Raw genomic sequence first — 15,478 nt, 5'->3', positions numbered from 1 at the left:
AAAGACTATTGATTTTTCAATGTTTTCACAATGACTTTGAAGACGAAAGTGCATAGAATACATAATACATGTCATTGGCCTCCGGCCTCATCTTATAAATGTTGAATACAATGAAAAGGAGTGTACTTATGTATACTTTACATATTCAGAATCAAAGAATACAAGTTTTATACAAAAGGCTATGAAAATGGCATTTTCATGCAAACGCTTGCATGAAATAGAAACTAAAAAGCTAGAAGCCATTCCACTGAACAGCAAGCATCACGAACCAAGTCTTTGTACCTGATCAAATCCCCCAGTAACTTTGGGGTGAGTAAACAAGTTTACTCGTAGAGAATGAGCATACATGACTCGATTTCTTTAAGATTTTTAGACAACATGAATCATTTCAAAAAGGGATCATGTCACCTAACGTCTATGTCAAATGTTAGACTCAGGGAGCATCCTAAGCTACCATGGAGCAATATCAATAAGAATTATGATACATATACATATATGAAACGAATCAAGAATGGAACAATCCAATGAATACAACAAGTTTACAATTAACATTAATCACGCTATTAATGTAATTAAACAAGGTTTATTATATAACACGATAAGGAGGATACTTAAATACAAGTTAACAAGAATTACATTATCGATACAATTAACATGATTAGTACATACCAATTAACACGACGGAAATAGCACACGAAACCAAGAGCAAGGCATAAAATCTATGCAACTTAACATGATTGGAGCATTCCAATTAACACGATAGGAATTATACATAGAATCAAGAACAAAGCATAAAATCTATGCGATTTAACAAGATCGGTGCATTTCACATAACACGACAAGTTTAAATCTTCAAGGAATAGCAACTTGAAATTTAAAGAGCGAAATCAACCAATCTGGAAACTTGGATATCGCCCAGATTAAAACCGTACTCTTGAGATCACTTTAGGGCTACTGACCCATGGGTACCTTTCCCCTAGTGCACACTATAGTGTAGGAGGATAATCCCCCGTACTAGAACCAAGTCCTAGCCATGACAATTCTTGATTGATATCCCAAGTCCCAAAATCAACAAGTTGTGCACCCAAGATTGTATCAAATACAATAAATGCATTAACCACGTTTCATGCACAACCAAGATTTTGAAACACACAAGTCATGCCCTAAGTTCTCAACTATGATGGCATGTGAAATGTCAAGAAATCAAAGTGTGCATTTATATAGACCATAACCAAGATAAATAACACATGGAATCCATCGAAGCAAATATACCATAAGTATAAGATACATGGTTCAATTGTATACTAAACAACACGTGTGAATAAACCATTCCAAGACAAATGAGCATGTTCATTAAGCACATTAATGAAACCAAGATACAGGAAGTCTAGATACATGATATTAAGGCATGATCAACTCGAGGGAGGCATGAAAGGGAATTTAATCTACTTAAGGGATTAAATTATCAAGATCATAAGGCAAGTCTAAATATTCCATGAACGAGGAATGTCAAGGATCATATCAACGACAAGTTTAACACCAAGTTGTAAGTTCATCTTATACAAGACATGACCATGTGAGTTAAGTTCCATACATGGAAAATAATTAAATATAAGTATCAAAACTTATCCGATTATCCTCAAATTAATACACGTGAAGGAACTTGTCAAGGAAAACATGAATACCAAGTTAGAAACTTAATCTAGACCAAGGAGCCATTGAATTGATTTTAATTAACCATTTTAATTAAAATCTCTAAATTTTGAAATTCATCCAAATGATCTCAATTTAATATATGTCATACAACATGTCAAAACTTGATTTACTAGCGTGATACAAGTGATTTCCATGCAATGTACGGCCATGAGTATTAAACTTTAATCTAGAAAAATAATAAATGAAAAGTTTTAAAACTTAATCAAATATTCTAGATTTAATATATGTGAAACTATATGGCATGCAAATCATGAATGTCAAGTCGGAATTCCAATGGGGTGAATAGTACACCCGGAATAAATTAATTAATCAAATAATTAATTATTCTCTAGATTTTAAAACATCACCGTTTACTCTCAAATTTACATATGTTGAATAGTGTATTTAGGCCTAATATAATATGCTAAAACATATTGATTTCAAGCTAGTTAAGGCCACATGGTTTAATTATTTACTCAAGATAAATAATAAATAAAATCTTTGTTACTTGTCCAAATGCTCTAGATTTAATATATGTCAATCAACATATCAAGGGGTTTTATTTTATCATGCTACATGATTAAACAAAGCTATAGACAACCGGGAAAATTAAATCCTTCACAAGAAAAATAAATAATAAAATCTCTAGATTTTATATCCAATCATGTAATCAAGCTGTATAAGCATCACAAACATATAATATAGTAAGAAAATAAATTATAACACCCCTTACCTCAATTTGAGGTGGAAATCTCAAATCCCCACCGAAAAAAAAATGTTTCGAATCTGCCGAAACTCCTAGGTTTTGTCGGGGACAATACGATCTACATGAATCCCCAAGAAGCCCCATGAAAATCACAACTTGACTTTAAACCCGAACTCAATAAATGGTCAGAAATGAATTCTAATAAGGAGGAATGGTAGAGCACGTCGAGGGGAACAATAAATGTAAAGGCCGAAGAGTTTTCACTTAGGAAATCAAGTGGAGGAGAAGGAGAAAGGGTGGCAGCCCAAGGAGCTCCCATGGCTGCCGGCCAAGAGGGTGGAGAAGATGAAGAATATCTGAATTTTCTTCTTTAAGTCCCCTATTTATAGAAAATCTCAAAAAGTGCCCAAAAAGGGTCCCGCCGGGTTCGAAAAAGTTGATTTTGAGCAGACAGGCTCAAATGGTGAAACTCCATGAATGAAAAAGATTAAAAATGAAAAAATATGAATAACCGAAGAAACGGCGTCGAAAATCGAGTCCCAAGCAGAGAGATATGCCCCGAACAAGTTCGGCAACAATCGGGTCTAGAAACCCTGAAACTGGAGAAAAACGACCAGAAAGAAATTCTATAAATTTACAAGTCGACAAAAAGTGAAAATGATTTTGTACTGGTAGGTACTTATTAGCATGATGCCGAGGGAGGATAATGGACTGATGGAAGCTTTATCAATCTATTCGTGATTTAGACATTATTTTACGAGGGTGTCATTTGGAGGAGTTGCTGGTGTTGCACTTGGAAGAGGAACCAAAGTTTCTACACTGTATAAAATGTAGGAATTTTTTTTTATTAGGGGTATCTTTCGCAACAATTAGTTTTTGCTCTGATACTGATGACTATATAGAGGATGGGAAAGGTTTCATATTCAATTGAAACGAGACAAAGAGTTAACTTGACACTTACCTATAATAAAGAAATCAGGTGTGTTAAGGATAGAAAGGTGAGACCGAACACCTACATAAGGAAGCGGTGCACGGTGTGTGTGAAAACGTTATAATGAGTTGACCTTCGATGAATGGAAGTACCGGTTAATTTTATTATCGATAAGTTTATCACTAACTAGTGATGCATAGATACAGTTGTAGGGTTAACTTTTGACAATGCTTTGATGTAAGCAATGGGTGCAGACGGAAGCTAGTGGTACTAGACCAGTTGGTACTTTCTGTAGACAAATAAAAAGAGGGATATAGGGACTGAGATTCAAATCTCTTAGTTCTTTATTCATCCCGATGCAACATAAAATGCTTCATGGTATAAAGCAGTTGTTTGGAGGATCGGGAAGCAGAGGGACGTGGTGATTTGGGTACCATTTCTAATATGATTGAAATGGACTATTCGAGATTACAGGACCCTTGTAGACATTTTCTATGTTCAATTGATAGACCTTTTTCATGGATTTGGATGAGGGGTTGCTAACTTTTATAAAGGGTCAGGATTTGGATGGGATGTTGGTTCGTTTCTTTATTAAATTAGCTAAATTCTGGTTTATTGCGAACTGGTAGGTCATCAGTTCATATGAATAGAGGGGATCACAAGACGACTTAGATGCCTCAATGTGGTGATTCACATTTTACATTAAGTTTTGTCCGGGGGAAAGGAATAGGGAGGTGGATGCTCTCAATAATCGATCGGATATTCATATCTTGCGATTCATTGTTGACTTCATAGTGGCAGTTTCGCTTGTATAACAATGACACGGGCTATTATCACAAGCAATAAGGAAGTCAACTGCCCATACTGGGTTTGATCTTCGTGGAGGTGTTACTTTACTCATCTAGAGTTTAAGGTACTGACGGCAGAATTGTAGTTTTGTTAGTGTTGTCCGAATGAATGCGATTTCAAAAATCGACACTTCTTCTTGATACACTCGGATGGTTATACGGAATATCAAAACATCAACTGTCAGTTCTAGGATCAGGTTTGGGACAAGACATATATATAACTGTCTATACGAGTAACACTTGCTATAACAGTGGATGATGGATAACCGAAAATCATTGGAGATTTTTGCCACTGCCTAAATCAAAATGAGAGTGGGAAACAGTCGATTTGGGGATGTCTTCTATATCGGAAGCAAGGTGCGTTACTGAGGAAGGTCAGTTTTTATATATTGCGTTGACTTTCATGGAGGGTGTTTCTCCATTTAGGCGGTAGCCTATCGATTTATGTTTTAAGACGTTAGGATGAGTTGTATACAAGTTTTACACATTTATGCTATGTAACTTAGAGGAATGTGGATCTGTACCCTGTATAAACAATTTGGGTAAGGATACGTAGTTGCTAAATACAACTTACGTGTTGAATAACTTTTATGTTTCCTTGATATGGGACTCATAAGTTTTCTTGGAGGATTTGGAGTTTAGTGGAGCTCCTACACAGAGGCAGCATCCACAATGGAATGGAAATGAATGGTAACAAAAGAATACTTAAGAGTTTCGTGAATTCCGAGGACGGAATTCCGTTTGTTAGGGGGGAAGAATGTAATACCCCTAGTTTTAAAAACGGATATAAAAGGAATTTCTACTATTATTTTATTGTTTTTAGTATTCTTTTATTATTTTTAGTGGTTTACGTGGCTTCATATTATTTGTTAATTTGTATATTTGCTTGTTTTTCATTAATTGATTAATGGTTTTATTTAGGTGGATGGTTATTTAATTGACTTGTTTGATTAATTGATTATTTCTTTATATTTTTGTTTTCTTTAATTAAATTATATAGTTTTTAATTGTGTAAATGTTTTATTGGTTTTTGAATGGAATTAATTGGATTAATGGAATATTCCTAATTGTAATGAAAAATAGGATTTAGTCTCTTACTATCTCACATCGACTAAAATGGGCCTCAATTAGGTTTTCTATGGCGGATTAAAATTGGGCTTAGGGTTTTGATTAGTGCCTATATATATACTGTAGTATGTCTTCAAAAAGGGTTGAGAACCCTATATATGTACAGTGCTGATAGAGAGAATAATAGAGAGTTACATGGAGAATTACAGAGAAAGATAAAGGGAGGAAGTCTAGGGTTTTGCCTTAGGCTAGGGTTGAATCAAGGAGGAGGAGGAGCAGGGGTTAGCTTGTGAATAAAACCGAGAGCAACAGAGGTGGAACGGTCGTCGGAGATTTCATCGAAAAATTCAGAGACGGTTAAGGCAAGTTCTATTCTGTCTCTCTCCCTTTGGCCTGTGATCTGTGCATACTTAGATGTTCTCTAGGATCTTAAACGGATATAAATTGAACCTTGCATGCTTAATACGTGTAGAATTACTCGTCTATATGTGTTTTAATTTGCTCTTGAGTTTGGTCTTGCAAGTTTAGGTTTCACTGTTTGATTTTACTGACTAAAGAATCGGTAATTATTTTCATTATCATATTTAATGTAAACTATCTTAAATAAATGATGGAAAGGATGTTGGATGAAGTATAGACTGTTAGGATCACTTTGATGAAAAACAGAATGGGTGAAAGCAACCGGAGACGAAGCAGAAGGCCGGAGGAGGTTCAGGTTTTTTTTTTTTTAAAGATTGAGCCTGCTCTTTTTTTTTTTTATTGAGCCTGCTCAATGTGTTTGTAGCCGGCTCTTTTTTTTTTTATTTGAGCCTGCTCAATGTTGTTTGGAGCTTGCTCTTTTTTTTTAATTGAGCCTGCTCAATGTTTATTTTAGATAGGCTCCCTTTTATGCGTGAAATTTGGACTGTTTGGCGCACTGTTTGGTTAAAATTGGTCATGGAGTATTAAAGCCCTATGATGCAATAATTTATTTATATGCTAATGTTTCAAACAGTAGGAAATCTAAAACAAGTAGCATGTTGTTCACGGATGTAACAGACAGGAAGGATTTAATTACTCAAACTGTGTCTAGCATTTAAATGGATTGTAACATGGTTTCCAAACATTATATTATGCTATATTAGAGCCCACATTGAATAAATTAATGTCTTTGTGCTCATGGATTTAACCGTAGGAAAGTTTAACCGATTTTGCATGCTGTTAACGAATAAGAAGTATTAAATTGGTTAGTTTTATTTTAGAAATTTAATGGACTGTAGAATGGTTTATGAATCATGTTCTGGAGGCATAGTAAAGTCATATACATGTTGGATTTTGTTATGGTTATCCTGGATTTTATTTGATGAATTAATAAATTATATTCTATCAAATTACATGAATGTGAGTCTGGATTTTAATTGAAGAATTGTTAAATTATATTCTATCAAGTACATAGATGTTGGTCTGGATTCTAATCGTAGAATTGGTAAACTATATTCTATCAATTTCATGAATAAATATTGGATTTATTTTAAACTGACGAACTATTAAACTTTGTCTCGTCGGTTATATGGATATTGCTATGGATTTTTAGTTGATGAACTGTTTAAATTTTGCTTTATCAACTATATGGATTATGTGGATGATATTTGATGTACTACTCAAAGTGTTGCATCATTTACGGATCATATGCATGGTATACACCGGTATGGGACGGTGATATACGGAGGGACGGATTAGATCAAAATACTAATTCCAACCCGTTCATACATACGGAATAGATTAACTAAAATAGGTAAATCCTACATGGTTTCATGTCCTGTCAACTAAAACAATTGAACGACATATTGGATGGTTGTTTATATTTTCTGTTAGTTGAATGGATAGGGATTTAATTAAAACATTTAAATCCTAATTTTATGTCGTGTCATGGCAACGAACTGTTGAACGGCACTACATTGGTTTGGATGGGAATTATATATATAAATTATGATACCGCGATCTGAGCTTAAGTCTCATAGTCGACGGTTAGGGAGTGTATATGCAGTAGGATGCGTAACTAGCTATGTTGGTTGAGATATACCCTATTAGGCTTAGGTAGTCATGCCCACTCAGGTGCATTTTTGCATGTTGCCTTCTATTCAGGTTGAGACCCTCAGCATAGCCTAGTGAGAGTCTTGTAGTGTGGTTATATGTATATATCTATTTACGGACTATATAGATATGGTTGAGACATTTAGGATGTATCTGCGTATCGGGTCTCTATTTGGATTATAGTTAGGATAAAACTTATTCGTGGGCCTGGCCCACTATTATTTTTCAAGTAACGGACGGTATCAGGTCTTAGAGCTTGTTCGTGCTGAGCAGAGATGACTACTCACTCTACTGATGACGTAGGCGGTTCCTGTATGATTTAGCATTGGATTCCTTTCCAGTGGTTCATTTCTCAGTGTTGGTTTTTATTAGGGGTCCACCAGATGGATTTCCGAGTTGTATTAGAATTGGAGAAGTTGGATGTATCAGATTAATACTTTATTTATAAAAATTTATTCTGAGGTTTTCAGTTTTGGTTTATCATTCTAGTTTCTTTTCAGCAATTTATTTATTCCTGTTTTCCTAATTGTATTCTATGTTCGTTTATTACTAATTGGTTTGATATCCCCGGGTAATCGGGCGTGGGCCTGGCCAACCCGCATCCGGAAATCCAAGGGTATCACAGAATATAAGTTACGGGTTGGGGACTTTTATAACCCTATATTCTTGGTTTTTAAATATAGAAATAGGGGGAAAACAACGGGAGAGGTGTCATTCAATATATTATTAATCTGGGGAAGAGGAAAAGGGGATTTTTAGGGTTTTTGTGCTGAGTTTTGGATGGAGGCGGCTGCAACCATGGGGATGGAGTTCTCTTCTTCCTCGCACCTTGTAATGGCTGCCATGAAGAACTAACTCCCTTCCTAGGGAGTTGATGAAGCCTTTTCAAGTAAATATGTCTTAAATGTATTTTGATTTGGAGAATAATGTATGTATATGACAAGTTGTATAATCTAGAAATTACATTTTGATGTATTTATATTTCATTCTATATATAATCTTGATTGAGACTATTATCTTGTCTTAGAAATTGTTTCTTTATGTTTATGCTACTCACATCTTTATAGTGAGAATGAAGATAAGACTATACAATGGTTTTTAATGGCATGTTGTGTGAAGAATTTGATAATCCATAACTTGTGGACACCTTTGATGGATTATGGCTTAATTTTTGCCTTCATGTGCACCTACCATATATATTGAGAAATTTGATAGTCCATAACTTAGGAAACATGTTTTAATCTACACACTCGTTTAGGTAAAGGAAGCATGTCAACCTTTGATGGATTATACTTAATTCTTAATTATATGAAATTCTTGAAGATAATGTGGTAATCATGTATTGTTATATATCATTGTTGTATACATAGTTAGTTCCCCAAGTTAATTACAATTGAGCATGTTTATGAGATTTGTGGTGGATTCAATTCCCTAGCCTTCTCTTCATAAGTTTAATCTCATTTAAATTCATCTATTTTCTGTTTTTATTAAATTTCAATTCATAACTTAAAGTGACAAATCAATCAAACTATCATCTCTTTTATCGAACTTGAAGTAATTTTACAACTTTGGTTGCCATAAACTAGCAATCCTTGTGGTTTGATAAACCCTTATAATAGCCCTATTCTACATTGACTTGTGTTATTGCAAGTGGTAATTTTAATTGGACAAGTGGAAGTCTCAAACCGGGAAATCAAAAATATTCTTGAAAAGACGGTTAGGCCGGACCGCAAAGATTGGTCATTACGACTAAATGATGTGCTTTGGGCTTACCGAACTACATTCAAGACGCCAATTGGTATGTCTCCATACCGTCTCGTCTACGGTAAGGTATGTCATCTCCTGGTTAAATTAGAGCATCGTGCCTTTTGGCCATAAAAAGGTTCAATTTCAATCTTGATCAGGCCAACTCTAACCGAAAATTACAGCTCAATGAGCTAGAGGAAATCTGGAATGACGCTTATGAAAGTGCCAAAATTTACAAAGCAAAGACTAAAGCATTCCATGCTAAGCATATCGTCAAGAAGCCTTTTACACCAGGTCAAAAAGTTTGGCTTTTCAACTCCCGTTTGCAACTCTTTCCTAGGAAACTCTGTCAAGAAGTCTTTTGCTCCAGGTCAAAAATAGTTTGGCTATTTTTGATTTCTGGTTTGGGATTTTGCAACTCTCATATTCAAGCGGAAGTTGGATTAATGTCAAGTTTTAAAATTTTTTCCCAACTAGATTCTTTGATAACAACCTCTTCAGATTTATTATGAATTTTCTACGCTGCAAGAACATCTTGACTTGGAGTGAATGGGAGAGATTCTTTGACCAATTCATCCGACGAGTCAAGAGAAAATCATTCATTTTCATCTGGAGGATGTTGAGATGCATTAAAGATGTTGAGCTTAACCTTCATATTCCCAAAAGAGATATCCATCACCCCCGTCCGGCAATTGATTGAAGCATTAACCGTGGCTAAGAAAAACCAACCAAGGATCACGGGAATGTGTCTTTGGGGTTGTGGACCGGTTCAGTATCTAGAACCAAGATATCTACAGGGAAGTAAAACTTGTCCACCTTGATGATTACATCTTCAATGATACCACGAGGTTACTTGACGAATCTATAAGCAAGTTACAGGATAACCGAAGTGAGTTTGAATTCTCCTAAGCCAAATTGCAAGTAAACTGAATAGGGGATCAGGTTTACACTCGCTCCTACGTCAATGAGGGCCTTTTAAATCATTGTCTCCAATGACACATGAAATTGTTGGGGCACCTGGATCCTTAAACTTTGGCGCTGTATTGTGCTGAATGATAGCACTCACATGTTCAATCAACCCCAACTTCTTTGGAATATTGCTCTTGGAAATGCATTTTTGAGTACACAAATCCTTAATAAATTTAGCATATGGTGGAATTTGCTTGATGGCATCTAAAAGAGGAATGTTGATCTTTACTTGCCTAAAGACTTCCAACATTTCCTGAATTTTATCGCCCTTGTTCCCAAAGTGTGTGGACTCTTTGAGGCATTGAGGATAAGGAACCTTGGGCTCATAAGATGTCTTAACACTTAGGATTGGCGGATTTAGAATTTTCGGACTGATTTTTAGATTTTTAGGAGGAGGACTTCAATCCTTGGGAGCAAGAATTTTAATCTCTTCCCCAAATTTGTTATCCACAACTCTTCCACTCCGAAGTATGGTGACAGCATGGACTTGTTCATGATGTTGTCCACTCGGAGAAGGGAGTTCATCAATCACAAATTGCCCTTTAGGGTTTACCAAAGTTTGAGCTAGAAGTTTACCTATGTCCCTTTTATGAAGTTGATTAATAAAAGTAGCCAATTGTCCCAGTTGGGTTTCAATTTTGGCTATTGATTGGGAATGAGTATTAACCAATTGCACAGTTGATTGCATGCCATTAAGGGCAGCCATGATTTTCTTGTTGCTGTTCAATATCTCATCCAATTGTGACGGATGGAGAGGAGAAGAATTTGGACATGAAGAGCTTTGATTGTATGAGGGATGATGTTAGCTTGTCGAAGTTTGGAATGGCCAGTTCATGGGTTGAGCATTAGATTGATTTTGTTGCCCATAACCTTGGAATGCTGAATTTTGTGTGGTTGGTTGCCTCCACGAAAAATTCAGGTGATATCTCCATCCCGGATTGTAAGTATTGGAATACGGATTATGTCCAGGACGAGAGAGCATGTAATGACCCTGTCCTTTCTTTCTCTTCCGATTTTCCATCATTAATTTTTTTATTTAATTATTGAATTTTTTGATTTTTTCTTTTCTTGTGACCTTAGGGTTTTGAGTTCGGATTTGAGATTGGATTTGACTTCTGACTTCACATGCATCTTCATTATTTTATTTCCATGAAATGCGTACTCTTACTTTTGTAAAAAAAAGCATGTTATTTGTTTACTTTTCCCATAAGGGCGTGGATGCATAGTTTCTTCGAAAATATTTTTGTTTTACGTGGTGTTTTTTGTAATTAAATTTTCTTTAAATATTTATCTTAGGGACCTATTTGAAATTTTATTTTGAAGATATTTTGGGGAAAGACTTTTTTGCAATTTCCAGAAAGTGTGACAAGTGTCACACTCCCGTTGGATCACTTGTCGTCATTTCATTGGTAACACTTGGAAGCCTTGGATGATGACATGTGGAGGGTGAGGATTCACCCACTTGTTGGCCTAGGATTGGTGCACTTGTTTGCTTTAGATGTTGACAAGTGTAGGGCTTAGATTAAGCTTTGAGAGACGACTTAGGATGGTGACAAGGGTAGGTCTTGGATTTGATTTAGTGAGGAGGCCTAGCTTGGTGACAAGTGGAGGGCCAAGATTAAGTTTTGTGTTTGTGTATGAGAGAGGCAGTGTTGGTGTGTGTGTGTTTAGCTAGCAAATGCTTAGGGTTAGTGGAAAAGTTAGGGTTTCTTGGTGGAATCCTCTCAAAGCCACCTTGCAGCCAAACAAAACCCTCTTTGCCATTCGGATTTTGAACCCTTTGCCTGTGGATTTTGATCTTGGGCCTTTAAGATCATATCTTCCTCTCCTTTATATCTAGAACACCTTTTTTTAGTTTCTCCATTTGATGTCATTTGCTAAGTGTTTTATATGTTTTTGTAGTTTAATATATATTGTATACATGTTTGTATTATGTGTAGGATTACATTAGATGTAGATTCTATATATTTAACTTAGGGTTTAATGAATTAATGCATGTAGAGCTTATGTATCATGTGTAGGATTACATTTAGATGTAGATTCTGTGTTTAACTTAGGGTCTAATGATTTAATGCATGTATAGCTTATGTATCATGTGTAGGACTACATTTAGATATAGATTCTATGTGTTTAATTTAGGGTGTAATGATTTAAAGCATGTCTAGCTTATGTATCATGTGTAGGGTTACATCTGGAGATAGATTCTATATACTTAATTTAGGGCTTAATGATTTTAAAGAATGTGTAGCCTATGTATCTTGTTTAGGATGAACTCTTATGGAATATTATATTGCCTTGCAAACTTATTACTAAATTGTCGTAAATTTAGTATTCGTAGCTTACTTTGATGATGAGATGATTTAGCATGATATATGATATTATGTTTTGTATGTCTAGCGAATCGCACATTAAAGATTCAACATTTTTATACCTTGTATGTGTAGCGAATTACAAATTAAAGATTCGACATTTTATGCCCTGTATGTGTAGCGAATCGCACATTGAAGATTCGACGTTTTAGATGTCATTTTAGACTTGAAACCCTAGAACATGGCTTGTGTGGTTTCAACTCTACTTGTGCATGGAAGGTAGTTTCTATGCATTATTTGATTTTATATAAGTTTTGGGCTTATTTGTTAATTTTGGAAACATTTGGGACATTATTTGATTTGACATGGCTAGGGCAAAGTCCTAGTATGGGGGATAAGAGTTCCCCCTACATCATAGTACACACTTGGGTTGTTCCCGTGGGTTAGTAGCCTGATTAACTTCCTACGTCTTGGTTCTATTCTGGGATTCGATGTCCAAGATATTCCACCTCTTGATTTCGCATTAAATTCCAAGTTGTTAATCATTGATTACTTGTAACTTGTGAGTTTGTGCGTAAGTTTCAATTTCGTTTAGTATATTTGTACCTTGTATAATTATGCGTTGTATATTTCATTTCAATTACTAGTGTAACTTGAGATGATTTTTTTGTTATTTGACTTTGCATTCAATTATAAGTTGACAACCAATGCTTAATTGTAACTTGTGGTTTTGGTATTTAAACTTTTGAAGTTATTTTGTATACTTATGCCTAGTATGCTAATATATTGCGTTTTTCACTTCAATTGCTTATAGTAACTTGAGATGATCCCTTAGTCACCTTGTAACATAGACGTTAGGAGGAATGATCCTTTGTATTAATCTATATTGAGCTTGCATGACATTTGAAACTTTAAGGTATTCGCGTGCACTTCTTCCTACGAGTAACTTATTTACTCACCCTAATTGTTTGGGATATTTTTTCACGTAAGAAGACTTTGTATTGGGATGCACAACATCCCTAGATTAGCGTGGTTATATTAACGTCTTTTATGTAATTCTACACACATGCAAATGTTAGCATGTTTAAGTTTTGCATTTGAAGTTGCAATGCATAGCTAGGTTTGATATGTCATTTTTACCTTGTAATATGTAACGTATACTTAAGTGCACCTTTTGAGACACTCTTTATATGTATGATGTGTGGCCAAAGGCCAAACATCATTTTATTTACGTCTATGCACTTTGTTTTCGTAGTTTACTTTTGAAAACAATATTAAGAACTTAGAGGTTTGACATTTTAATTCTTGCAAACGACATGTATTAAGGCCGTAGGCCATTGTAACACGCTTAAAAATACATATTACGTTTGCGTGCATGCTCACTTTTGCACACAACATCATATTTGATAAAATGGAGACTTTAGGTTTCATTTATTTTTGCATTTTTTGCAAAATCTGATCTTAATGGAATTTTGGGTACTTCACTTGAAAAATAAGAACTTTTCTTAATATAGTCACTTAGAAAATATGATTTCGGGGTGGGGGGGAACACTTCGCACCATTTTTCCAAAAAATGTCATTTAAACCATTAAAATTTCAGTTTAATCTCACAAATAAAGTGCAGCACCCTTTTTTTTTTTTTTTAAGCTTGTCAGGGTATTGGCCGCGTGCATTAACGCGCGCGTGCGGCGTGCACCCACGGGTTCCCATGGTGTCCTTGGCAACTTCTTAACCAGATTTTGAAATTATCATAACTTCTTCGTCCAAACTCCGAATCAAACGATTCTTGAGTCTAACTTTGTTGATTTTTTGTTGTCTATCCAATGGTGTGCTCAGTAGCACCCACTTTTCTTTTGAGAAGACCATTTTACCCCTAGGGTAGTACTTATCAGTTTTTAAAACGTCGCTTCCACTCTTTGTTTTCTTTGAATTTCGTGACCTCATGGAAGGTCATTTTGGTGTCTTAGGGATGTGTTATATCTCTAAAGACCTTAGTTTTGTCTTTTGCTTCCATTATCGAATCAACCTTCTGGTCATCACAGGACGCACTGGCTTGTAAAACCAGGGCCGTCACAGAATATGGCATTGGCCTGCTCTTGCGTACCTCCAAAAAATTAATCTGGTGTGGGACAATTTTCTTCATAATGAAAAGTGTTTGTGCAAGGATGCACACACAGCACTTGATGAAGAATTTTGAGAAGATGAGATATGTGGTGCCACTAGCTGAAAAACTTTGTGTGCTATGGCATCTACTTGAGATGATTTTTCCCTTAACGTCCATGGTTGGCACGAATTTGAGGGTTTCCCAACACTAGAAGTAGGAACTCTACGAGAATTATGTTGAATAGAATTATCACTCATATTCTCATGCAAAGTCCTTGCTTGACATGAACATGCCCCCACAAGAAGAATCGATTAATTGTCTATGTGTTTAGGTTAAACCATCATAGAAGGCTTATACCAATTGGCATTTTGGAATTTGGTGGTGCGGACACTTCCTAAGAAGATCTTAGAATCTTTCCCACGTCTCAAAGAATTGTTCCCCATTTATTTGGGAAAAGCTAAGAATGGAATGACGCATTTGATTGGTCTTACCCACAAGATAGTACTTGTTGAGGAATTCTTGTTATAATTGGGACCATGTAGTGATGGAACTTGCAACAAGGGAATTCAACCAATATTTTGCCCTATCTTTTAGAGAGAGCGGGAAAAGATGCATATGAAGTGCTTATTGAGGAAAGTCCCTCATCTTAATGGTGGAGTAGATTTTTAAGAATTCATCAAGATGTTTGTAAGAGTCCTCGTTATCAAACCCATGATAGGATGGAAGCATTTGGATTGTGCTGAATTTGATTTCATAATGATGGGCATCAACATTAGGCATGACGATGCAAAATGGAGATGAATATGTTGATAGAATAAAATGGTCCCTAAAAGTCATGGGTGCTACATTTTCATTAGCAATTTCAGCATTTTCGACTCTAATATTTTCAACCCTAATATTGTCTTTAACATTTTCCAAATTTTCAGCCATGTTGTTAACTTCAGTTTCAAGTTCTCTTAAATTTTCGGGATCCCTAAGGTTCCTTTTTCGTTCTCTAAGAGTTCTTTCTAATGAAGTTATATCAACTTG

This window comes from Cornus florida, unplaced genomic scaffold, assembly GCF_030987335.1.
Source record: "Cornus florida cultivar Cherokee Brave unplaced genomic scaffold, ASM3098733v1 CherokeeBrave_3.0.0_Hap2_Chr04, whole genome shotgun sequence".
Classification (NCBI taxonomy): domain Eukaryota; kingdom Viridiplantae; phylum Streptophyta; class Magnoliopsida; order Cornales; family Cornaceae; genus Cornus; species Cornus florida.
Note: the sequence above shows the minus strand (reverse complement) of the source record.